The 26,713-nt window shown below is 36.0% G+C and overlaps 1 protein-coding gene across 2 annotated transcripts in view; it reads left to right on the top strand.

Annotated features, from left to right (window-relative positions):
- Positions 1 to 26,713, top strand: part of CSMD3 (CUB and Sushi multiple domains 3) — a 1,311,859-nt gene that overhangs the window by 613,853 nt on the left and 671,293 nt on the right. The window lies entirely within an intron of this gene.

Genomic DNA, 26,713 nt, shown 5'->3' with positions numbered 1-26,713 from the left:
TGGCAGGCTGTTTGGAACATTTAGTTATACATATCATACTCCTGTTCTATAGAGTGGCAAAGTCGAAGTTTGATGCATTCAGGTCACCAGGGAAAAGCAGCAGCTCATCAATTCCTCTCCTTACTGGACACATCTAGATATGAGAGCAATATAAATTTGCATGTTAAATGTCAAAGATGGATTCATTTTCATACTTATCATGTATTACCAGCTGGAAATGGCACTGATTTACTTTTGAGATAAATATTTCTTGGGAAGAAATGAAATGGGGTCACAACTGAATGAGTTGCACCTCATTTGCACTCCTGCCGTCCGTTTCAGACAGCTTTAGCTTATTTATTCCAAGGAAACAAGGCAAGGCACATGTAGGTTTGTAGCATGGAAATAATTTTGAGAAGAAAATAACACTGATTTTATGAAATATGAATTATTTTTAAAGTTTGTCATAAGTGCCAACATTACCTTTGTACCTCCTTCCCTTGTTGTCCATTGATTATACAATTCATGCAGCACTTGCTATACTGGCTCATTAAATATATTTTATTTAAAAAATACTTATTTCAAAATTTACATTTCTATTATATAGTTGGGGTCAATATTTATGACTTTCTTGCTGAGTGCTATTTCACTACTCATATTTCTCACACAAGTTAAAAAGACATCTTGGATGATTTCATGAAATTCTAAGCCTATTTATGTATTTATTTATTTTTTAAAGATTTTATGTATGTATGTATGTATGTATGTATTTATTTATTTATTTATTCATCCATCCATTCATTCATGAGAGACACACAGAGAGGGAGAGACATAAGCAGAGGGAGAAGCAGGCTCCCTGCAGGGGATCCTGATTCAGGACTCCATCCCAGGAACTGGGATCATGCCCTGAGCCAAAGTCAGACTGCTCAACTGCTGAGCCATCAAGGCATCCCTATTTATTTATTAAATATTTTATTTATTTGTTCATGAGAGACACAGAGAAAGAGGTAGAGAGGCATTGGCAGAAGCAGGTTCCCTCTGGTGAACTTGATGCAGGACTTGATCCTATTACCCCAGATTATGCCCTGAACAGAAAGCTGAAACTCAACCACTGAGCCACCCAGGCATCCCTGTTCTAAGCCTATTTAAAGTTAATGAAAGTCCAGGGCACCTGGGTGGCTCAGTCAGTTAAGCATCCAACTCTTGATTTCAGCTAAGGTCTCAGGGTCATGACCTCAAGGTTGTTAGACAGAGCCCCTAGTTGGACTCCATGCTCGGCATGGATCCTGCTTAAGATTCTCTATTCCCTATCCCTCAGCCCCTCCCCACCCTCATTAAATACATATATACGTACATACATACACACATACACATACATACATACATACATACATACATACATAAATACATAAATAAAGTTAATAAAAGTTCATGGTCATTTTATTGGTCTTGGATAAGTTTCTCTTTCAACTTTTGAAGGATAAATATTTATGTTTAACAGGGACTGCAGTTATATATTTATTCTGAAAATAAATACCTTGAGTGTTATGACATTGTTACCTTTTAATAACCATTAACATATCTCACATCTCCCTCCAATAATCCCACCAAATTCTAAGAGAAAAAGGAAAGGCAACAAAATAGTTAGATATCAAAAACAGAAGTCAAAAGAAATGAGAAGCATTTTAATGCTTTTCTAGATCTGCTTCCTCATAGATCAAATGTGGCTTTCTTTCTTTCTTTTTTTTTTTTTTTGTGGCTCTCTATAAGATGATTAGGAGTGCCTTCTGAAAAGCTTCCCATTTACCATTGTTTACATTTCTTTTGTTCTTTTCTGCATAAAGTTTCTTTCAGAATGGTATTTTTTTTCTTTCAAATATGGTATTTTTCCTACCTATTTAGAGTAATTTACAAATAAAATTAAATCATAAAGACTATGTTGTTAAAAAATGTTTTGTGAGGTCTTCACAAAAGGACTCCAGTTTTTTTTTTCCATTTTCATAACCATAAAACCATGTATTAATTAAATAAAGCAGCATTCATTCTGAGCTATGAACACCAAAGGCCACATTTGACTTTTTCTTTTCTTGTTCTTTTAATTATTTCATCTGTTAGGAAGTAATGACAGGACTGGCTGATGTGAATATGATGTACCCCATGTCTCCAGCCCCCGGTTAAGCTTAACTGCCTGGTAAAGTTAAAACCTGGGAGGAATAGGAGTAGCTTATTTTAGAAATTATAATCACTAAAGAAGGAAATAGTGGAGATTATCAGTATATTTATAATGAAAAACACCAATTTCAAGCAAATTGTAAGAGATATATTGAAATTTACTTACAAACCTGTAAAGATATTACAGCTCAGTAGTATTTTCTGGAGCTGAGGACTGGAGTCAAAAAAGAATAAATGTAGGGAAGGACATCTAGGGACACTGAAGTGGCAATACAGAGACAGGGCAGAGGAGCTCTGATTTTAAAAAGACAAGTGCAGATCATGGATAGATGGGCATATGACCAGCATTGAATATTGAATATTTAATATTTGTAAGAACTCTGCCAGGCTGTCTAAAGCCAAGAAGGGTTAGAAATGTGAAATATGCTAAAAAATAATTAAACAAAATGATTTTATTTATATGAAATAAGGAAAGCAATTATACATATAATTATATATAATTATTATAATGTAGGCTAGTATTTCCTAAAGTTATCTTTGAATATTAATAATAAGCACATAGAAAAGGTTTCAGACAAACCAATGATTTGTATGTTAAACTACAGAACTTGTCAGAATTTTTAATATTCCAGGTTTTTGTTTATCTTTAAAAGTAGAAATGTGGTGTCTAACATAGGCTCTCAGAAAATACTGATCTGGGCTACACATTTTGGAAGATGTTGGTTTGGGGTGTGTAATTGCAATCATTCCCTAATTGTTCTTGCCTCTAGCTTCTCTTTTATCACATTTGCTCCACGTAGCACTACTAGAGTACTCTGATTTAAATAATAATAATAATAAATAAAAACAAAACACTGTCAATATGCCTCCCGTTCTGCAAATAATCCACTATTAACTGTTCAAAATTTCTTAACGTGGTATTTTGGCACTTCCAACTATTGCCCCCGAACTTCTTTTCAACTTTATTTCTTCCTCCAGAAAGCTAAATATCACTATACCCTATATTACCTCCTAATATGTCCCTTTAGTGAAAATAAAATGCTTGGATTCAAGAACCACCTCCTCCTCCATTGTGTATTTATGGTGATAATATATATCAGTATCTTTAATTTCCTCTCTCTCAGAGGAATTTGGCTGACCATATATATTATCTATTATGCAATAATTTTGCCTTTTGTAGATGAAAGTATATCAAATAAATTGCTTGAGAAAGCACACCTCTTAAGTGCTAGGAACCAGGATTCAAATTTCGATGTGTACGATTTCAAAGTTCATTTTTCACTCTCCACAGAGTTAAAGAACCCAAAACAGAGAAGTTCAAAATATACAACCCATGGACATGATGAATATCAGTAAAACTTTCCAAAGGTTCACATAGCTTTGGTTCTTATGAAGTTTCTTGAGAAAAAGATCGACTCCCAGTTTCAGCTTATATAAGACTTTTAGCCTCATTAGGTAGGATTATTTATTTATTTATTTATTTATTTATTTATTTATTTATTTATTTTACTGTACTATCTAAATCCTGACTCAATTGTGTCTGTGGATTTTGTTCAAATAATTTTCCTGAATTAACTTCTCCCTTTTCTGGTTCATCTCCCCTGAGTTGTCCCTTAGAAAAATCCCCTCCCCCTTCTTCTTAAAACTAAGGGTCTCCCCAAATTTCAAATTTTATTTATTTGATGGGTGGACATTCATACTTTCATCATTTATTTTCTTATAGTAAAACATTATGGTACATGTTGGCATACCTAATTACACTTCAAAAATTTACCCCAGAAAGCTTGCAGTTATTGTTAATGTATGCAATGACTAGTTTTTAAAGTCATTGAGTCATGTGGGACTCAATCCCAGAACTCCAGGATCACAACCTGAGCCAATGGCAGACGCTCAACCACTGAGCCACCCAGGTGCCCCAGAGGTTTTTTTAAATGTAGTTTAGAGTCCTCAGATATTGTGGAGGCTTGATTTTATTAAAGAATTGAAAGATGTGTGTGAGTTGTTCTCTTTGTGTGTGTGAGTTGTTCTTTTGATGAAGCTTCTGGTACATGGTGATATGAATAGTCATTCTTTTTCAGCCTTATGTGCCTCATAGGGATGTCTGAGGAATGTATCAAGCACTATGAAAGGTCTGAAGTTTTACCATACTTTCAAATTTACAAGTTAGCTTATCATATTTTTATGGATGCTAACAGAAATCAAAAGACCCCTAGGTCAGGAACAACTCACAACAGGAGTAGAAGGCAGATCATCACCATTGTTGACAATTCCCTGAGTCCCAGTTTCTTGAAAACCAAATGACAGCTGCTCATGTAATAAGTTGCATAATGAGAAAGGAACCCTGAGAATTGGGAATCCGAATCTTTTATAATGGGCAGTATGCATGCCTATTTCTTTGCTCTGGTGGGAGACACTATCTCTGTCTTCCAAGACTGTAAGTAAACTTGTCCTTTGCTCTGGAAGGAGATACTGTCTCTGTCTTCCAAGGCTGTTCAGTATACAAACAACCTTAAAAAGATACTCCAGAACAAAAGCCGTTAGTGTCTTTGCTTGCAAGATGTGTGCAATTATGATGGACCCATGGAGAATTGCCTCCTGACAATATCTACCTCTCCTTTCTCTATCTTGGCTTCTGGTACATTTTCCCATGAGAGTTCCCATTAGTCAGATGCTGATTAATCTGAATGCCAGAGGCTGGAAACAAATCTATTCAATTTTCATCATACAGCATTTAATTAAGATTATTATCAACAGGACTCCAAACTACAGAATAAGGCCAATCACTGGGGACCCAAACCCAACTAGCATAACAAATTACATCAACCATCAGTGTCTACATTAGAAAATCAGGTGGCTTCTTCCTTTCATTTCTGTATTGATATTTGCACTTGTCCCAAGGCATTAATCCAGGTACTGTGAGATGCATTAACAATTGCCTTGTCCCACAAGGTAGAAGTCGAGGGCAATCCTACCATCTCTAACAACTCTAGCCAGAAGTTGAGGCTGATGTGACTAACTTTCAGAGCTAAGGTAGTGTCATTGGTCATTTCAGCTAAGGCCAGTAGCTTCTCCCAAGTAACCAGGGTAACCTCAAATGGTGAGATCTCCATATATTGGATAATATTGTTACATGATCCATTGGTGGTGTTTTCCTTAAGCTCTTGAATGTCTCTTATTAATACCTCAGAAGCAGGGATCCCTGGGTGGCGCAGCGGTTTAGCGCCTGCCTTTGGCCCGGGGCGTGATCCTGGAGACCCGGGATCGAATTCCACATCGGGCTCCCGGTGCATGGAGCCTGCTTCTCCCTCTGCCTATGTCTCTGCCTCTCTCTCTCTCTCTCTCTCTCTGTGTGACTATCATAAATAAATAAAAATTTTAAAAAAAAGTTTTAAAAAATACCTCAGAAGCAGATATCACCATATTTTGGAAGGGGAGGCTGGTTAATATATGCCTTCCCCCAGAAGAAGAGTCCCTAGAGCATATCTTATGCCTCTATAAAGGTATCTGTTGTTTATATTGCTGCCCCCACCTCCAAGGAGGACTTACATCAGTCAGGGGCCCCAGTTGATAGTGCTTTCAAAATACTTCCAGATGGTTGGTAGAAACAGCTTTCATAGTTAAGTTCAAATGATTCAGTTTGGTCCTGGCTTTGGAAGGACTCTGTATCTTGTTGTCTGTGCCACCAGAAGGTTGATATTTGTCCACTCCATGGAATGACAAAGTAAAAACTATAAGAATGGGTATGGGAAAATATCTCAAGGTAGGAATATGTGTTTTAAGTGGAAGTTGTAGAAATTGAGATTATCCCCTGCTATTTCCATAAACCTCTTATTAAAGTTAAGGACAGTCATGGTGAAACCATTGTAAACTTGGTCCAGAGATAAAAAATCTATCAGCAAGTTAAATTTATGGACTCAACAGTTTGGGAATGCTTTTCTAAGTCATTTTCCTTAAAAAAAAAAATGGCTCCAGAGGTGATTCTGAGAAACAAAGATCATTAATGTCCCTCCCTCCATCATACTGCTCTTTCCCTTTATGCCAGATGTTATTCCCCCTTCACCGTCAGAAAATCAGTGTGTCTTATTCACTTTTTCTCCAATCATCAAATATTTTTATATGGACATTTCATCCAAATATATAAAAGAGGAATTAGGGCATTTTTATAAAACTTACAGAGATCCAATATGTCCCCAGATTTGGTCCATGTGGGCTTCTGTAAAGGGGCTCAGTGATCAATGCGTACTTAACCAAGTGATCACTATCCTTATAATCCAAGATTATGTCAGTACAATGAAAAAATTCCAGGTCACTGAAGCAGTTAAGTCTGAATTCCCTAAGAGATTTTTTTTCCCCCAGACTGCAAAAACAAGCAAAGGTATAAAAACCAAGCAGGAATGTAATTACTGTTAGGGAAAGGAAGACAAAGCATTCCATACAGGAATGGTCAAGATAGAATCTCAAATTTGCAAAATAGATCTCTATATACCCCAGCCCTTTGATCATTACCCAGAAAGTAAATAAGAAACAATGAATCCCTTCTGGAGATAGTCTTGTTCAGTGACCAAACTGTCTACAAAGGCTTGTAGACCAGAAGGGGATGAGGTAGAGTTAGAGATTTTTGAAGTCCATTTTTTAAAATATTTTATTTATTTATTCACAAGAGACATAGAGAGAGAGTCAGAGACACAGACATAGGAAGAAGCAGGCTCCTCTCAGGGATCCCAATGTGGGACTCAATCCCCAGACTGGGATTACGCCCTGAGCTGAACTCAAGGGAGACGCTCAACCACTGAGCCACCCAGGCATCCCTTTTAAGTCGATTTTTATAAAGTCCATTCTAACTCAGTAATTCCAGATGCTTGAGGATGGCAGAGAACATGAAAAGGCCATTAAACGCTTTTACTATTGGCCCATTTTTGAGTGGATTTTGTGATAATAGTTCAACCACTTTCAGACTAAAAATAATTCTGAAAGCCAAAAACATGGCAAGTTTTATTCAAGGCTACCCTAGTATGGATTTGGATTATGAAACTGGATCGGCAACATTGTAAGGTGAACAAGTGTCAACCACTGATGAGGCACTAAAGTACCACTGATAACTCTGAGTGGAGGTCACAGGTCAGATGTAGTCAATCTACCAGAAGCAGGCAGAAATATGACTTATGCAATGTGACTTCCCTTTCTGAAAGACAAATGGGACAGCTTTTGTCAGAAATCACAAGTCTTGGCTGTGATGATCTTTTTTGCACCAGAAACATAGAGTCCTTTATTTTATGTCCAGTTTATAATAGTATATGTATTGCCATGCCCAGTAAGATGATTCATCTGGGAAGCAATGGTAGTAATTTAGGTAGTACAAACTTGACCAGCAGCTTGGTTCCAGTAGGTCTTATCAGAGAAAAGGTCCTTAAAGGATATCTGCATTAAGTATTCCAATGGTTTAATTATCATCCACAATTGTTTTCAAAGCTCACAGCCCCAGAAAGGTGTCCATTACTGATCTGTAGTTTTCCAAGTGGCAGACTAAATATCTAAGATATTTATGACAATCTAAGTCAGTAAATGTATAAGGCTCATCAGGGGAGTATTGACCATAGCTTTGAGAATGGCCTTGAGTTCTCATGGAGTAGAGTGACCATGTCCCTTTCGTTTTTCATAAGGCAAAAGTTAAGTTTGAACATCTATAGCACATCAGCAGAGTAGCATCATTGAGATAGTCTCATATTTTTAGGGCAATCTCTGCATTAATGGTATCCCAAATGAGAGGTTTGCCTGATACTGGGGAGATAGAGGATAAATTTTTCCCCAAAAGAAAAAGAAAAAAAAAAAAAACTGTCTTCTTTTCCTTTTTCCTGTAAAACTGAAATGTCTTTAATCCAAGCAGGATGCATTCTTGAAATGCCATTTCCATTTGACAAGCAAGGCTTATGGGCCATCCTCACCTTGTTAATCAATGAATACAAGTTGATCCACCCAAAATGGGAATACCAAGCTGGAGAGTCACTATAACTCCATGGGCCAGACATTCAGATTTGACAAGAACCCAATATATTAAAAACAAACAAACAAACAAAACTATTTTTGAAAAGGAATGTACCTGGTACTCTTGCTATTGACAATGGCATCCTTTTGCTAGAGACTTCAATTAGTTATAGACACTTACAACTCAAAAGAGTCATTAAAATTGCAGGGATAAAAGATAATAGTACTTTTCTACATGATGGTCTTCCCAACTGGGAGGATTCTCTTTTGGCATTTGTGGGCTTTCATAGTACAAGCATGTGACACATCAATACTAATTATAGATTGAAAAGTAGAATTCTTAACAATAATACACTGCATCAGCCCAAAGGACCCTCCCACAAGGCCACATTAGTTTCTGTCCCCCATTGTGAATTCTACTCAAAACTCACCAATTTGTTTTGAGCATCCAATGTTCCACAGGACTAACTAGAATGGTGACTTAGGTACCTCTATATAGAGTCAAAAATTTTTTACACCCCAGTTTCCACATGCCCAGATAAAGAGGACAAGAAGTCCATACACATACTGTGCATTGCCGGAGATGAACACTGACTCTAGGGAACCCTAATCTTTTATAAATGGCAATAATTATGTCTGCCCCATTGCTCTGGAGGGAGCTACAGCCCTGGTTTCTAAAATTGTAAGAAAATCTGTCATTTATTCTAAAAGGAAACATTTTGTTTCTTCTAAGGCTGTTTGGTATATAAACACTCTAGAAAAAAATAGTCCAGAACAAATGGTTCTGCATGCGAGGAATGCAAACACGCAAGAAACCTATGGAGAATTGCCTCCCAACAGCCTAGAAACAACCTACTTAATCCTGAGGGCACTAAATTCTTCCTCAGCAGCCTGTGTGACTCTATGGGCCATGACTGCCAGGATGGCTCTAAAGGGAATTGATCACTTTCCTATCCATGGATGTGGAGAAAATGTTACTAACACAGTGATTTAAAAAATGTGGCCACTAATAGCAAGTGAAATAAAATTGAAAAATAGTTCCAAATATGAAATTGTTATAATTTATTTTAGTAAATATTACAACTTTCCATATTGAATGTAATTGATCCTAACCAATGAAGTGAATGTCAGGCAATAATTCTTTTAAGTGCTGACGCTAATTAGAAGACTCATCTATAGAGATATAGATATAGATATGGATATAGATATAGATCCACTAGAAATTTTTTTTTAATTTTTATTTATTTATGATAGTCACAGAGAGAGAGAGAGAGAGAGAGAGAGAGAGGCAGAGACACAGGCAGAGGGAGAAGCAGGCTCCATGCACCGGGAGCCCGACGTGGGATTCGATCCTGGTTCTCCAGGATCGCGCCCTGGGCCAAAGGCAGGCGCCAAACCGCTGCGCTACCCAGGGATCCCAGATCCACTAGAAAATTAAGCAAAAAATTGAGGTAAAAGGGTGTGGATAAAGAAAAATATGTGATAATAAATCTTCAGTAAATTCTTTAGAATTTTAAAGACTAAAATATTTAGGAGGATAATTTAAAAAATATTAATGTGAAATATAAGTTTCTATGATATGCTGTAGGTTAATATGATTCAATATTTTTTTCAGAGGACATGGAACAACATGATAAATTCACAATTTAGTGCTGGTTACTCAGATTTCTCCAATCGTAGAGCTAAGAATTGTGTCTTTCTGCACCACTATCTAGGAAATGAAGAGGCAAAAATCCTGGGTTCCACACAGTCCAGGACAATTATAACATTAGTGTTCAGGTCATGCAAAGGTAGATGAGAGTGCTAAAGTAGGAATAGACTTGAACCATATAATACCTTAGAATTAAGGATTCAAAACTTTTGCATTTGATATTTTAAAGAAAGCTGGTTTTGTATGTGTGTCCAGATTGTGATCTGTATGTATATAAAGTTGAAATTAAGCTCCCTATTAATATACTATTTTTTATTATCAAGAGCAGGTTCTATTTCTTTTACAGAATTAATAATCAAAACCTTGCATTTTACACAATAATGATGCAAAACCTTAAAAATATTTTCAATTTTATGTCTCCTGTGATTTCTACAGTAGTGTCCAAAAAACAAGGAGTTAATGTTTTACAAGAGAATTGAAAGTGCAGTCTATCCTCTTATAATGATCATATTATCTCATATGTGATGAAAGATAAATAAAACATAATGTGGTCTTAGCAATAAAATATTGAGTTTTCTATTAATTTGTATGCCATTGGCAACTTGATATAATATGTGTAGGTATATGAATTAGCATACATTTATGTATATGTTTATATACATATATGTATTTGTGTGATTTAATCTTACCCAATTTTGTTCTACTTTAATGCTGCAATCAAATGTCAAATGTGTATATTGTGTTAAAATAGGCACTACCACTTAGTTTATACATTTTTATTACTCCATTACATTTAAACCTTATCATTCAAATTATGCAGTCAGAAGTAAAGGTAGTCTAAATATAGCATTTCCCTTTGCTGAAAACAAAATAATCACTAGAGCACTAATGTCTAGCAGCTACAAAAAAATGCCTTCTTCACAGGTAACACAAAAATTGGGCTTAAGAGCTACAATGACAAGTGAAAATAGTAATGCTATGTGATACATTTTGTTAATGCAAAAGCAACAGAAATATAATGCCATCAGCAAGCTAAGAGTAATTATGTTATTGGCAGGAAAATTGAATTCTTCAAGCATAAGAAGGGCGTTTTCTTTGAAAATAGTCCCCAAATATTACAATCTTCAAACATTAAAAAATGTGACTAGTATTCTTGATACTTTTTTCCTTTTGGTTTTGTTAGGCACTGTAAATTTATGAAGTTATTTAACATGGAGGTTGCTTAAAATTTTATTGCAATGACATTTGTACACAGTAGTAAGGAAAAATTATATTTATAAAAAATATTTCTATATGGATAATGATTTGGCTGGTAAGTATAAGGGCAGTAGGTGATATCTATTTTAAACTTGAAATCTTCTGGGACGCCTGCGTGGCTCAGTGATTGAGCATCTGCCTTTAGCTCACAGCATGGTCCTGGGGTCCTGGGATTGAGTCCTGCATGGGACTCCCTACAGGGAGCCTGCTTCTCCTTCTGCCTGTGTCTCTGCCAATCTCTCTGTGTCTCTCATGAATAAATAAATAAAATCTTTAGAAAAAATTAAAAATATAAACATGAAATCTTCCATCTTGCTTTTTGTAAGTAAATCAGTGAAAGAGGCCACTCAGTGATTGTTCTGCTACTTTTCTTAACCTGGAAATTAGATAATCAAAATTAAACGTCCTGCCTTATCTACTTACTATCTCTTTTATGTTGTAGATAAAGGTGGAGTGTGTTCTCTCTGTCCCTCTATTACTCTCTTCTATGTCTATCTCATTCATTCTTGTATCTCTTCTTGCTTTTACTTCTCTACACACACACACACACACACACACACACACACTCATGAAATGCATCTACAGGAATTGTCCATTGCCTCTTTTCACCGAAGAGTAACATATCAATTTATTAAGACTTCTGTTCAAATTAATCGGAATTTTTTTACCAAAATGACCAATTTTCCAAGTTTTTTTGCTAATAGGATGAGACTCAAATAAGAGATTGTAATCAGTTGGGTCAGAACAGAGCCCTAAAGATGGACATCTAGTTTACTTCTCCCTTCACTCTCTTAACTTTTAGCCTCATGGTTTCTTTCTATACTAATAACTAAAATGTCTATATTTAGTCTTAGTTTATTCTACACATGTTTATAGATTATTGATTGAATTCATTCTGTACATCATGAATTGGACTAGGCTCTGGGAATAAAATATTAAACAAATAATGGATGTGGTTTCTGCCCTTATTGAACTTACTGTTTAGTAGTGTGGGAACAACACACATACGTACACATATGTGCAATTCATTTAGAATTATGATATCCTTAAGGGACATTTGGCATAATAAAAACCATTAAATAGGGTCATTGCTTAGAAATGGTATGGTTTATTTGACCAAATAATGATTAATTAGACTTCTGAAGGATGAGTACAACTTAACTATGAAAAGAAGGGAGGGAAACGTTTCTAGGCAGAGGGGGAGGATGTGCAAAGGCTGTGGCTAGAGGAAAGGTGGGTGGAGAAATGAGAAGGCCAGAGTTGGAAATAAAGATTTTTTGGAAATAATCCTATAGAGGCAAATAGGGCCTGACTTAAGGATTTTGTAGGCTGTGCTACATTTGGTTTCATTCTAAGAGCAATAGGAAGTCATTTGTTGTTTCTGCTGTTGTTTAGAAGCTAAGGGACTATATAATCAGATTTGCATTTTGAAAATATGACATACTGGTTGTAGTGATGAAAATGGAAGGAAGGTTGTCCCAGAAAGAAATTATAATAACTTGGATTGTGGTAGATGGTGGAAATTAATGAGAAATTATGTAGGATGACATTTCAGAGATTATGTAGGAGAGAACAAATCCATAGGATTTGATGAAACATTAAATAAAGTGGGACTGGGTGAAATAAAATTCAATATTATAAATAACTTTTGAATTTTTGATTTGTATCATTCTAGTTATATATGGTTATGTAACAAATAATCCTCAAAACTAAGTAGTTTAAACATTGACAGTATTTATTTGGCTCAGGTATCTGCCATTTGGGCAGGGCCTAGCAGGGGCAGCTCATCTTTCTATCACTTGGCATCTGCTGGGCAGCTCAGAGGCCTGAGAGAGGGAATCATCTGAAGTTTCTCTTTTTCCATTACTGAGGCTTGATGCTTGATTATTGGAGCTGTGGCCTGAACACCCTCATGTGGACTTTCTTGTTTGTGCCTGGCATCTTTATAGCATGTTGGCTGGGTTTCAAAGGCAAACTCCCTGAGTGCCAAGCAAAAGCTCTAGAGCCTTTTATGACTGCTTAGAAATCACTCAGCATCATCTCCATCACATTATAATCATTAGAAACAAGACAGTAAGGCTGACTTCTATTCAAGAGGGGGTGTACGTGAAAGAATTTGTGGATTTATTTAATTCCAGCACAGATAACTTGATGTCAGATAGCCCCACTCTTGAGAGAGAAAACTTTAGAAAAAGATTAGATTTGGAAAATATCTATATTTTTCTTTTGCTTCTGATTGATCTTTAAGCATCTGTTTTGCATGCTCTGCTTTTTCCAGAATTTGTCTATTACTTGTAAGTTACTGACTTCTAAAATCTATCTAACCTTGATTCTGCATCTACCTAATAATATCACTGTTGCCCGTAGGATGTCTCAACATCATCTCCAATTTAAGTTGTTTAAAATCAAACACCTTGTTTTCCCTCAGATTTTCTCCTTTTCTTGAAATGTTCTAACTTAAGGGAGAAATGATTCTGAGATTTCTCCTTGACTCCTCTTCCTCAGTGCCAATCCCAATCTGTTGCCAGATATGGTCAGGTCCACTCTTGACAGCTGTTACCTTACATCCATCCAAATCTTATTTTCTTTCCTCTTTCTTTTTGTCCTTTTCTGCCTTCTGACAATGTTCTGGACAAGTGATATTTTTACTGCTCCTAGAAGATGGCAACTCATTTAAGTACTTTCAACATGCTACCCTGTGATGTTAAAAAATGTCAGTCATATCCTTTCTTTTTCAAGTAAGCTGTATACTCCTTAAATTCCTGGTTATTTCCCATAGCAATTAATGCAGTAGAAGAGGCAAGTAAGATGGACAGATTTTTGCCTGTTTGGATTTATTCTATATGAATTAATCTAATACATCTAAATCATTTTTAATTCTAGAATTTTTTTTAGGGATTTTATTTATTTATTCATGAGAGACACAGAGAAAGAGGCAGAGACAGAGGCTGAGGGAGAAGCAGGCTCAATGCAGGGAGCCCAATGCGAGACTTAATCCCAGGACCTCAGGATCAAACACTGAGCCGAAGGCAGACACTCAACCACTAAGCCACCCAGGCGTCCCTAATTCTAAAATTTGATGACTCTAGTAAGAGGAACCAGATATTGAGCACTTACTATGAATCAGGTGCTACATTAATATTTCTCCATAGGTTATCTCCTTTATCCTCATACATGGTGTGGTAATAGGAGATTCTATTCCCATTTGATTTAAGAGGAAATGTGAGTGTCAGAGATGTTAGTGTGCTTGCCCAGAGAGCTGAAAAGTGGAAGGACTGGATTTCACAGATGCCTTTCTCACTTCAGAGCCTGTGTGATTTACCACTATAGAGTGGCATGCTTCAGTGTTGTCTGGGTCTATGAATCTGATCAAAAGTAATGCTCACACAAAGGAGTCTCTCAGTGGGAGGCTATCCTCCTAAAAAACACTATCACACTTAGAAATATTATTCTCTCTTAGGACTTAAGCAAAAACTTTTGTAATCATCTATTTTCAAAAGGAACTCAATTTCTATATTATAGAGACCCTATCTCATTTTTTGTTTCTCTTTCTTAAGTTTTCAGATGTACCTGAAATGTGATGTACTCAGCATTGGCAGTCTTCCTCATTTGGTTTTATCAAGCTACAGCACAATGCTTTTGTAACATGTCTGCTCTTTTTAACATTACTGTAAAGTGTTAAGGGCCTGGTCTTTCATCTGTATTCACAGGATACAGAGGTCCTCTATCTGTATTTTACTCCATAAATCATCTTTATGGCACAAAGGAACAGGGAGCAGTAAGTGCTCTCTGTTTTGTTTTTGCTGTCACTTAAGGAAGCTAAACTGAATATAAGAATATCATAGATTTTAAAATTGTACTAGTAAACACAAAACCCTATTGTCTCAAAGTCATAGTTAACAATATTGCAGTTGGCAAGGTACTAAAATATATATCCTACATTAGTAGATGTGTAAAATATGGAGGAAGCATTAAGTAGAAGTCAGAGAAAGTGGGTTCAAATCTCTACTCCACCACATTCTACCCATGTGACCTGGGGGAAATTAGTTAATTTATTAAGGTAGTGACAGGCTCGCAATGATGGCTATAATTTATAATCACATAAAACTTCAAAGCAAATACTGTTTCTCTGCCTCTATTCCTAGAGATTTATTTTTTTTAATGAGATTTAAATTTAATTGCTTTAGCGTGGAGATTGCACTGAAATCAGAACTCTGAGGTTTGGACTTGGGTACCAATATTTTTAAAAGGTTACCAGATAATTCCAATGCACAGCAAAGGTTGAGAAGCAGTGAATTCATCTAGTATAGTCCAAACTTTAATTTCCTCATCAGGAAAATGGAGATAATGGTATAAACTCTCACAGGTGGTTGCAAGAGTTTGCTGATATTAACATATAATTCCTGGTACATAATTAAGACTAGCTGATAGTAGCAGTAGTAGATCCATTTTTATTAATCCTTTGCCAATGGTTGTACATAGACTTAGTCCATTCATTTATTTAGCAAACATTTGCTGTGAATCTACTACCTGTTAGTCACTATTCTGGGCTTTTAGAGTTAGAATCGTCACCAAAGCAGCTAAAGTTCTCAAAGTTCTCATTCTCATAGAACTCATATTCTAGGGCAGGAGACCTATAACAAACAAACACAGTTCTAAGAAAGGGAATAATTGCAAGATAAATACTGTGATGAAAAACCATGAAAATCTCTGGACTTATCAAAATATGTGGTCTTTGAGGTAATGGAACAAATTTTTTTCTTAATATGTTCACAATGGTAATTATATTGTCACCCATCCACAAATATTTGAAAACATTTGTGGCCTCTGATTATATTCACCCAATTACACAAAGATAAAATAATATATTCAGAGGAATGACAATAAAGGGAGAGGGATTCTTAATAAGTATAAAATTAATGGGGAAATATGGAAAGTAGATTTCAAATATTAACTAATAATTGACAGAGGAAATGGAAATTAATGCATGTAATATCAGTTTAAATTTAATGAACATCTACAGTTCTAGATAGATAAGGACCACAGAACTTTTAGAGTGTACACAATCTCTTCTGCCCACATTTCCTGCCCAGAATACACACACACACACACACACATACACACACACAAGAATGGTGGCTCAATTTAATTTAGGAAATTAGAGTAGCCTTTTGTTTAAAGGATAGAGTTTGGGTTCTGATAGACATAGGCTGATTTCCCACTGTGCTCAATTATCTATATGACCATAAACAAATTATTTATAAGCCTAAGTTTCCTGATTTCTGAAACAGAATTAATCAAACTCATTTCCTGTAATTTTATATGCATCAAATGTTTGGCATAATGCCAAAATTGCAGAAGTCCTAAAACCCTATTTGCTTGGTTTAATTGTATAAACTTAGTTCTCGTTAGTTTCTGTTTCATTTGAAAGAGCAGGACCATGTTGAACAGAAAAGACTCAGCCCAGAATAAACCTGATAAAAAACAGAGTCTTCTCCCTGTAAGTTTGAATAATGGTCACACCGTCAGAGATGTCACTGATAAACATCACCCTCTTAAAGTACTCCTTCACTTGGGTGATAAAGCTAAAGGTACTAGCTATAAAATATGGGTGAAAAAGTTTCCCATCAGTAATCTTAATTAATTAATTTCTGGGCAGTTCTGTGTGAAGGAGCTTTATGGCGAAACAATGTGCTTCCCAAGCTTCAATGTACAGAGTAGTCACTTGGGAAACTTAATAAAGGCAGATTCTAATTCAGTAGGTCTAGCTGAGAGCCTGGATTTTGCATTCTCAACATGCTTCCAGGTGATATTGATACTGCTCTTCTGCAGACCACACTTTGGGTAACAAGAGTAAGGTTATTGAAGTTACCATAATGCACTTTCTCATAATATGTACATTAAATTTTCATTATCTATTTGGTAAACAGACAAACTATTATTTTCATTTTACTGAATGACAAGAAATGTTTATGTATGTCTTTTGTTCTTTTGATGTCACAGGAAAATCATTATCAGCAAAGTATAATCACCTGCATTTTATAGAAAGGGACAATGAGAGACACTAATATTTAGTTTCTTGTTAGGGTCCCATAATGTGAGGCAGAGTTGAAATTAAAATTCTAGGTTCGAGGGATCCCTGGGTGGCGCAGCGGTTTGGCGCCTGCCTTTGGCCCAGGGCGCGATCCTGGAGACCCGGGATCGAATCCCACGTCGGGCTCCCGGTGCATGGAGCCTGCTTCTCCCTCTGCCTGTGTCTCTGCCTCTCTCTCTCTCTGTGACTATCATAAACAAATAAAAATTAAAAAAAAAAATTCTAGGTTCGAATATTATCTTCTCTAGAGTTATCAAAATATGTGGTCTGTTGAATCAGAAGTTAGACTAAAGACCAAGGATGTCTGTTGTGTGGCTTTGGAACTAAGTATCCTGACAAAAGAATGGGAAAATAATGCTTTTCCTACTCCTTTCTGTGTATACAGTGAAATATGTATATATATTTTTCTATATTTATATAAATAATATATAAGTAATAATATAAGTAATAACATAGCATATAATAATGTAATATCCCATAGCGCTTAGCAATCCTGAGGAACAATGCATGAACTGTGTGTTCCTTTTATACTAGTATATCTTTTCCAACTTTTTCTTTCCACATCCCTCCTCCCAAAATAAACACACTTATCAAATAAAACAGGGAGGTGGGAAAACCAGATATATAACTCAATTATTGTCTTTTAGCAAATATTTACTGAATATTATTGGAGTTTACATATTAGTGAAAATAAGCTTGACATGCTTTGAGTATATGCTTTTAAAAATGGAAAATGATAAAAGTTCAAAAAGGATTTATATTTCAAAAAAATTAACGTGTGGCAATTTCAGGTACTTTAGGAAATTTAGTACCACCTTGACTTCAGAAGTCTCCTGCAGTAGCATAGGCTTATCCTGAGTATCATCTGCTTATAATACCTTTGCCTTACAATATGAAACCATTTAACGAAAAAGAATTTTACTTGGCATTGTTTCTGGCATCATGATGAAACTATATCTGTTATAGAGTGGGGAAGAAAGTAATGTTACCTCATGTTTCTAAAATAGCTGTCCTTATATCAAGATTCTTTTTCCTTTCTATGCCAGAGACTTATAGCAAAGACATTATCATCGCTTCTGAAAGAAGTGCTGGCAATCATTGAAAGAACTGTCATCTATCTTAGATAATGGCAATTTAACCACATGGTAAAACACTATTGTCACTTGATGCATTTTGATGGGAAGAATGTCATTGATGTTTTATTTCTCCCATGAATTTTAATGGGAAATAAACCATTAGTGACAAAACTGACTACAGTATACTTCTATGACACTGTAAAAATTGTGTGCATTTAAAAACTGACAAGTGCTTTCTTGTGTGTTTTTTTAAACTATGCTCATTTCACCTGTACTACTCACTTATAAATACATTCTGAAGGCAACCTTCTTCTCTGTTTCCTTAGCAGTGATGATCTGATGGCTTGGCAGGGCATATCGGAAGATTGGAGTCTTACATGGGGGAACACTCAGGGCCAATTATAGGGATTTTTGTTATGAGGACTTGTCTCTAAATATATCCTTTTACAAGACTGTCTGGAGGTGGGAAAGGAGGGCAGAGCTAGTAAGTCTCATCTCATGTCTATATCCTAATTTAAAATTACTTTTTTAAAAAGGAGTTGATAGAGACTTTAGATTTAAAATTAATACTTGCGATATACATTTTTCTTTCTTCTTTTGAGGAATTCCAAGGTTTCTGTTTCACAGGGCCATCCTAAACCAACACACGAGTAGTGATCACCTGCTCAAAAGTCAGCTTGAAGATTTCCCAGGCAAACACTGTATTATTTAATAAGGTTTTCAAGGTTCAAGTTAAATGCAAGAAGACAAAAGACACTCATTTCCATAGGTGCTGCCTGGAAATGCTTGAGCAGATTGAGATCTAGAAATAGACCCGACACCAGGCAGGTCTGTGTGAGTCACCTCATTTGAGAAAGCCCAAACTTCCTCTTTTCAAATCCCTTGGTGTTTCTCAAGCATACCAGCCAGATCGCTCTGTCTTTAATGATTTGGAAGTATGCCAACTCATCTCTCCTCCGGACTTGGCTGCCGAAGGGAGAAGGCTCAGCGCCATCTGAGTCCAGAGGAAATGAATGGCACAGCTGAATATCATCAGGGTAATGATGGTATCTCATTGCTCTCTAAATCTATTATTTGGGACAGAAATAGAGCAGGGGATTTTCCTGGCATTTCAATTATAAGAATTAGAAGGAAAATGTGAAAAATGTAGGGGCAGTGAGGGGAAAGTTTTGGAGAGAAACGCAGAGTGCATTTAACCTTCCCTTTTCCCATTAGCGAATACAATATTGCAAGCTAGAGATTCGCTTTCAGTTTTAAAACAATCCATTTCCTAAATGATTTAACTTTCTAAAAATATTCAGTGGAATTAATTTTTGTTAATTGGTTGTCTTAATAGTAGGATTTGAGTGAGGGAGGCAATGTGCCCAAAACCTCTTGTACACTCTGTAAATCTTCGTCTCTTGTTCCAGTCACTGCTGGGGTCACCAGTAAGTTTTGTGCAAGTGCGTGGGATCGGGCTTCCTTACTTCCCCACCTGTGGCCTCTCTGACAGCTGGGACAGGAAGTCTGTGAACTGGAAAATCATAGCGGAGCTAATGCTTTAGGAGTCACCTCTTGAAGTCCAAGGAGATAGGATCAAATAAATGAAAACATCTGCTTCTCTCTTCTGGAGTTTTCTCTGCTATTCTGAGAAGCATTTTACAAATTTCACCAGAAATTTCTATAGGACTTTTTATTTTCATTTTTAAAAATTTTAAATTCAATTAATTAACATATAATGCATTATTGGTTTCAGAGGTAGAGGTCAGTGACTCATCAGTCTTATATAACACCCAGTATTCATCCCATCACGTGCCCTCCTTAATGTCCATCACCCAGTTACCCTAATCCCCCCACCTCCCTCCTCTCCAGCGACCCTCAGTTTGTTTCCTATGATTAAGAGTCTCTTATGGTTTGTCTCTCTCTCTCTCTCTCGGATTTTGTCTTTATTTTTACCTCTCTTCCCCTATGATCCTCTGTTTTGTTTCTATAGGGCTTAATATCAGCTATCCTTCACTGTAGCCACTGGTATAACACATCCTTGTATTGTCTTTCCTGCATTCCAGGACTTTTGACTATCACCTATTTCTCATTTCTGTTTCCTGAGACCGTATTACCAATTAAACCTCAGGTTTAATTGATACATGAGGCCTTGTATCAGGCATAGTTTCTAGGTAACATAGTCTAAAAAGTGGTTTCACGTCCTCCCTTTGACTTTCCAGTCTGTATCAGATGGTTCCAGTCAATCCTTACCTGAACTTTGGTTTGAGGTTATATAGTTAGATGACCCATGCTTGAGGAATATTCAGAAATGTATATTCCCAGAAAATAACCCTAAGGAAACTCAAGGATAGCAGATACCTCTGTTGCGTTCTTCCGGGCTTTGTGTATGGCCATAATCCCAAAGGGAACTGAAATTATTTCCCTAACCCATGTGGGAATTGTTTGTGCTAATCTTCCAGAAATGGCAAAATCACTGATACATATCTAAGAAATAGACCCTGAATTCAGTTTCTTAATGATATTTATAGCATGTGTTTTAGTTTGATTTTGTTTGATTTCAGTTTTATGTTCATGGGGTGTGCATGTGTGTCTGAGTCTGTGTGTACACGTGCATGCATTTCCCAGTTTGGTGGTTATATATGCACTTGGGGAAGAAAAAAAAAACAGCTGCTGAAATAATTTACTATGGCTTACTAGAAAGGTCAAAATGCTGCACAGCTTCCACCCAGGAGTGCATTATGTACACATTTTTCACTGACTAACAGGATTTCATTACCAGGTACAACACTAACTGTTTGAATTGATTTATGGACTAAATAAATGTGATTTTATTACTGTCTTATTTTCGGTGATCATCTACATGCTGTGGGAAATTCATGGCAATCCTGAGTTCTTAGATCATGCAGCCTATTTTCTACATAAAGACTTTTACCAAATAGTTTATCAAGTAATCAACTGTTTATCCTTTGAAGGCCACATGATCATAAAAATTTTATTAGATGTACTATACATGTCATAAAAATAATATGCAGTAAATATGGAAAGAATTATGTGTTACATATTTGTAAATTTAGTATAAATCTTTAGTCTTCAAGAGTCAGAGGTTTAGGGGCACCTGGGTGACTCAGTGTTTGAGCATCTGCCTGTAGCTCAGGTCATGATCCCAGCGTTCTGGGATCGAGTCCCACATCAGGCTCCCTGCAGGAAGCCTGCTTCTCCCTCTGCCTATGTCTCTGCCTCTCTATGTCTCTCATGAATAATACAAAAAAAGAATCAGATATTTAAAAAGTATGTGTAGGGATCCCTGGTTGGCTCAGCAGTTTAGCACCTGCCTTCCACCCAGGGCATGATGCTGGAGTCCTGGGATCTAGTCCCACATCAGGCTCCCTGCAGGAAGCCTGCTTCTCCCTCTGCCTGTGTCTCTGCCCCACCTCTCTCTCTCTCTCTCTCTCTCTCTCTCTCTGTCTCTCATGAATAAATAAATAAAAATTTTAAAAAAGTATGTGTAAGTATTGGTACAAGCACCTATATATTAATATATTAATATATTATATATTCATGTATTTGCACATGAAAAAAATTTACATACCATAAATGTGTAAAAGTAATGACATAATACTTTTACGTTGAAATATATTAATGTATTCAAATAAAGAGCTACAATGGCTAATTGGGAATTTTCCTCAGCAATATTATATCTTAATATTACCTCAAAAATAAGACACAATTTGCAAAAATATAACAAATATTTATAGCATACTAGATAAAAATAGATTTTGGCATCTAGCTTCTGTGAAATCAAATGAAGTTGGGTGTGTCATTTAAATTCTCTATGTTATACTCTTTATAAAATTCAAATAATAAATAATTGTAACAACTAATACACATAGTTTATTAGATGCACAGGCTTCAACTATATCAATTCATTTGGTCCTCTCAACAAACATGTGAGATACATAGGATCATTTCTTTCTTGCAAATAAAACTGAAGCATAGAGTTTCAATGATTCAGCGTAGGCAAATTGACAGTAAACAGAGCCAGGATTCAAACCTATGTCATCAGTCTCCACTATCTGAGCTATACTTCTCAAAAGTAAATTGTAACTCATAGGTATTGTGTTTTGTTTTGTTCTCAATGATTAAGTGTTATAAAATAGGTGAAGCTCCCCATACAGCACCGGGAGTTTAGTGAATCTTAACTATAAGTTTACTGGTATTGGTGTTTGCTGTCATCAATAGGATCACCACCACAGATTAACACTGACATTGAAGAGTTCACATGTCCCAGGATAGAAATTGCTTGAAAGTCAAAGTTTCTGCAACACAATGTAATGGGCTTATTTTGAACTAACAACTGACCCAGCCTTAAACTTTAAGTCTGCTTCTTCTCTTTTAGGGAGATAGAGTGGGAAAGTAACTAGAAAAAAAAATCAATGTGGTTACAGCCACTCACATGTTTGACAAGTGTATTGCAAACTCAAATCTCTTTACTAAGCACTTTGGTCTCAGAGCTAAGTTTCTATATGTATATCAAAGATTTGTTTGCAGTTACTCCTTTTTTTTCTTTTGGCTGATGTCCTTTTTGCTCTTTTCCCCCCAATTTTATCAAGGAAAAATCGACAAACAGAAGTGTATCTACTTAAAGAATACAGTATGATGGTTTGATATGTATATACATTGTGGAATGATTGCCCAGATCAAGATAATTAACACAGTCATCATTTTCCATAGTTAACTCGTGTGTGTGTTTGTGTGTGTGTGTTGTGTGTGGTGAGAATGTTTAAGATCTCAGCAACTTTGCAGTGTACAAAACTGAATTATTTCAGTGAGTCACTATATTGTACATTAGATCTTCAGAACTTATGCATTGTATAACTGAAAGCTTGTATTCTCAATATTTATTCTAAATCAATATTAGAAGAAAAAAAGGAAACAGAACCCTGATATCTGGAATATATACAAGTTGCATCTTTCTGATTGTTAGGCATATATAATTTAGGATTTGGTAAAGGTTTTTTGTTTTGTTTTGTTTTTTTTTTTTTAAGTAGGATTTTGTTTAAAACTCTAAGAGCACCTATCTCAGTACCACAAACTGTTTACCTATAAATGTCCTCTCTAGCTGGGATAATTCACAGAATTGTTTTCCCTAAGATAACTTACAAGGCCAGACATAATGTGACTCTTTCTAACTAGAAGTCGAGGAGATAGTGAGATTTTTCAATATGCTTACAAGTAAGAAGTTCGTCCTTTCAATAATATGATTACATTGAGATGGAACATTGTGAATGCCAGTACACTTCCTGACATGAGCTGAATAGGTACGGAGATTGTGAAATCTGCCAAGAAGAAAGTAACAGAATTTTAAAAATGAACAGCAAAAACAGCATTGTTTTTCATTGTGGTTACATGGCAATTTTCTTAAATACAGATTTTAAAGGCTTAGAGTCTGCATTCAGAGAGGGTTTGAATCTCATACCCACGAGACAACATGAAATCCGGAGATGTCTTAGTGAGTAGGAAACAGATACATTTCGAGTGCTTGACAACTTTGCCAGTGGCAAGTCTTAGAGCATTACTTTAAATATTTCATTATATCCCATCTTATGATTGACATAAGTTCCTCAGAGTAAATGTTAAAAACATACACATACAGCTAGCTCCAGATATATTGTGCCCCGTTCTTTTTTTCACAAGCCTAGGCTTTTCATCATCTCCAGGAACCTTCATCCAGCTCCCTAACGTACCGCACCCCCTACTTTGGTGTCACAACAAGACTCCATTTCCTAAGGGTGCCATTCATTCACTAAACACTAAATGACTGCCTGTGGGACCAATCAGGGACTAATTAGTAATAATATGTGTTAATTGTCCTGAAGAGGCTCACAGCATACTGAGGCAAAAGAATGACAGGAGAATAGAGTAAGATGATATTTGTAATAAGTTAGCTTCCGAGGATAGAAAGTATGAGAACAAAAAAGAGCAGAACCCTCCTAGGTGGTGGGGGTTACCGGGGAAAGTATCTCCAGGAATGCCCACTGAGATTCTAATGTGTGAATGGGGATTAGACAAATGATAGGGAAGGACCTGGAAAGAAGGACATATATTTTCCATTAATATGGTTTTTATTGCTTTTTAAGTGTCAGAACACTCTATTAACCAACTTTTAATGTGATAGCTTCCCACTATAATGAAGCTGAAGTCTATGCCTTAACTCTGTAATACCTTTCACCAAAACTTCTTGGTGCAGAATAGAGGGAAGCAAGAGTGAGCAAAAACCAAAGATATTAGGTAGAACAAAAGATATTGCAGTAAGTCAGTGGTTCCTAATGGGAGGGAGGCAGAATTTTGCCATGCAGGATACATTTGACAGTGTTTGGGGACGATTTCTGATTGTCATAACTTGTGGGTGGGGGTTGCTAAATGGCATCTAGTGGATAGAGACAGAGATGCTGCTAAACGTTCTGCAATCCACAGGACAGCCCCTGACCACAAAACAAATAATATCTAGTCCAAAATCTCAAAAATGAAAACACTGCAAAGCCCTGCCCTAAGCTGATAATTGGGAATTATGCTTAAAGACAAAATAATGTTAATATCTACTATTTTTAGTTTCCTGTGAGGTACAAAAAAAAAAAAGGGGGGGGCCACTACTTTTTATCACTCACACAGTGATTGTTTTGGAAAGCTGAGAGTGATGCTTTCATTTTTGCCAACCATTGTGTTTAGTTCAGAGAGTAAGGTTTCTACGTAATTTAAAAAGATCTCCTGGTAAGGAGATCCCATGATATCTCAAACAGCTCATTTAGTTTTTCTGCTTACTGACTTCTGGAACCTAGATGATTTTCTTGTGTTCATGTTAAACCAAATGCCCTGTAGCAGTTTTATGTCTAACCAAAAAACAAGACCCTTGGAAAGGAATCTTTAATAATTTTGGCTAGAAAGATGCTTATACTGTGATGTGATAAGTTCAACCAAGGGCTCCTGTGGCATGATGAATTATTACTTATCACTCCACCCTGTTCAGGTTCTGGCCTCAAGTTTTGCCAGCCCTGAAACTCATCATCATGTTTGTTCTAGGGTTGGTGATACATTGGAGTCTCAAATTTTCATACTAAGCCTGTGCGTGTGTGCACACGCACACACACACGCACACACAAATTTGTGGGTGATTTACAAAATATTAATTTAAAATGACATTAAAGGAGTAGACTAAAGAAACATGCAATGTGTTATCTTGGATTAGATCCTGGAATAAACAAAGAGAATGCTAGTCTAAAAAACAAAACAAAGAAAAGCAAACCAAAAACCTGATGAAATTCATATAAGGTCTGAAGTTTAGTTAGCAGGAATGTACCAGTGATACTTTCTTAGTTTTGACAGATATACCGCGGTTATGTCAGATGTTTACATTAGGGGGAACTGGGTGGAGGGTACACAGGAATTCTGGATGACCTTTACATCTTTTCTGTGTGATCTTTACATCATTTTCTGTGAGTCAAAAATTATTACAAAAAATTTATTTCTTAAAAAAATAACATTGAAGAGGAGAATAAAATGAATTGATAAGGGTGTCTCATTTTAAAGGCATTTAAAAAAAAAACCTTGCAAACTAGAAGCACTAAAATACTTTGTTACAATTCTATAACTGAAATGCACTTATGTATAACTTTAAAATTATGTTTTTAAACTCTCTTATTTCATTGAAATCCTAATCTACTTGTTTTAATTTTATATCAAAGTGAATACGACTCAGAGTTTTGTTGTCCATATATAGCTTATATCTTTTGACTATTATACATTGCTGTACTTAAAAAATTTAGCCGACATTTGAAATATTAAATATTTTACATAAAGATCCAGATTCCCAGCTTTTGAAAAATTAGAAGAACTGGAAAACTTGGCCTGCATTCAGAGGTGTCTGAACATTTCAGGTAAAGGTGTCCTCCTTTATCCTGGGCATATGCTTGCCAGTTGGCCACATACTCCCCCTTTTTTTTAATTTCCCACTGTCAGCCCAATTACCAGGTGGATCAACTGTGTGCTTTTGAGCATGTGACATCTGATTTTGCAATTTACATTCCAGTAGTCAATATTAAGTAAATATGGGGTTTTCGTATCTTTATTAGTTTAACTTTTTGAGAAATTTAATGAAGCTAATTTACCTGTCAACATATCAGGATGTAGAAATTATGTTTTGGAATCACACTCACATTTTTAAACATTTTTAACCTGTTTAGGGAGCTCAAGATGTTTGTTTGACCCAGGTGTTTCAATGTAGCAGATAAACGATGGATATAGTTTTCTTTTCCATGCAATGTTTACATAATTTGGGACATTTTTTTTGTTCTGTTTTGCTCTAAATGATAGCTTTATGCCAAGACTTTGTTACTTCCCAAATAGTTTTGTTTTTTTTTTTTTCCAGAATGTAGTCTTAGATTTATAGAATGATGCTATCCTTGAGTAGTATAAACTCAAAGTGACCTGGGCAATTGACATTCTGTAGAATCTTAAGTTTTTTCC

This window comes from Canis lupus, chromosome 13, assembly GCF_011100685.1.
Source record: "Canis lupus familiaris isolate Mischka breed German Shepherd chromosome 13, alternate assembly UU_Cfam_GSD_1.0, whole genome shotgun sequence".
NCBI lineage: Eukaryota > Metazoa > Chordata > Mammalia > Carnivora > Canidae > Canis > Canis lupus.
This window is presented reverse-complemented; position numbering and strand designations above follow the sequence as displayed.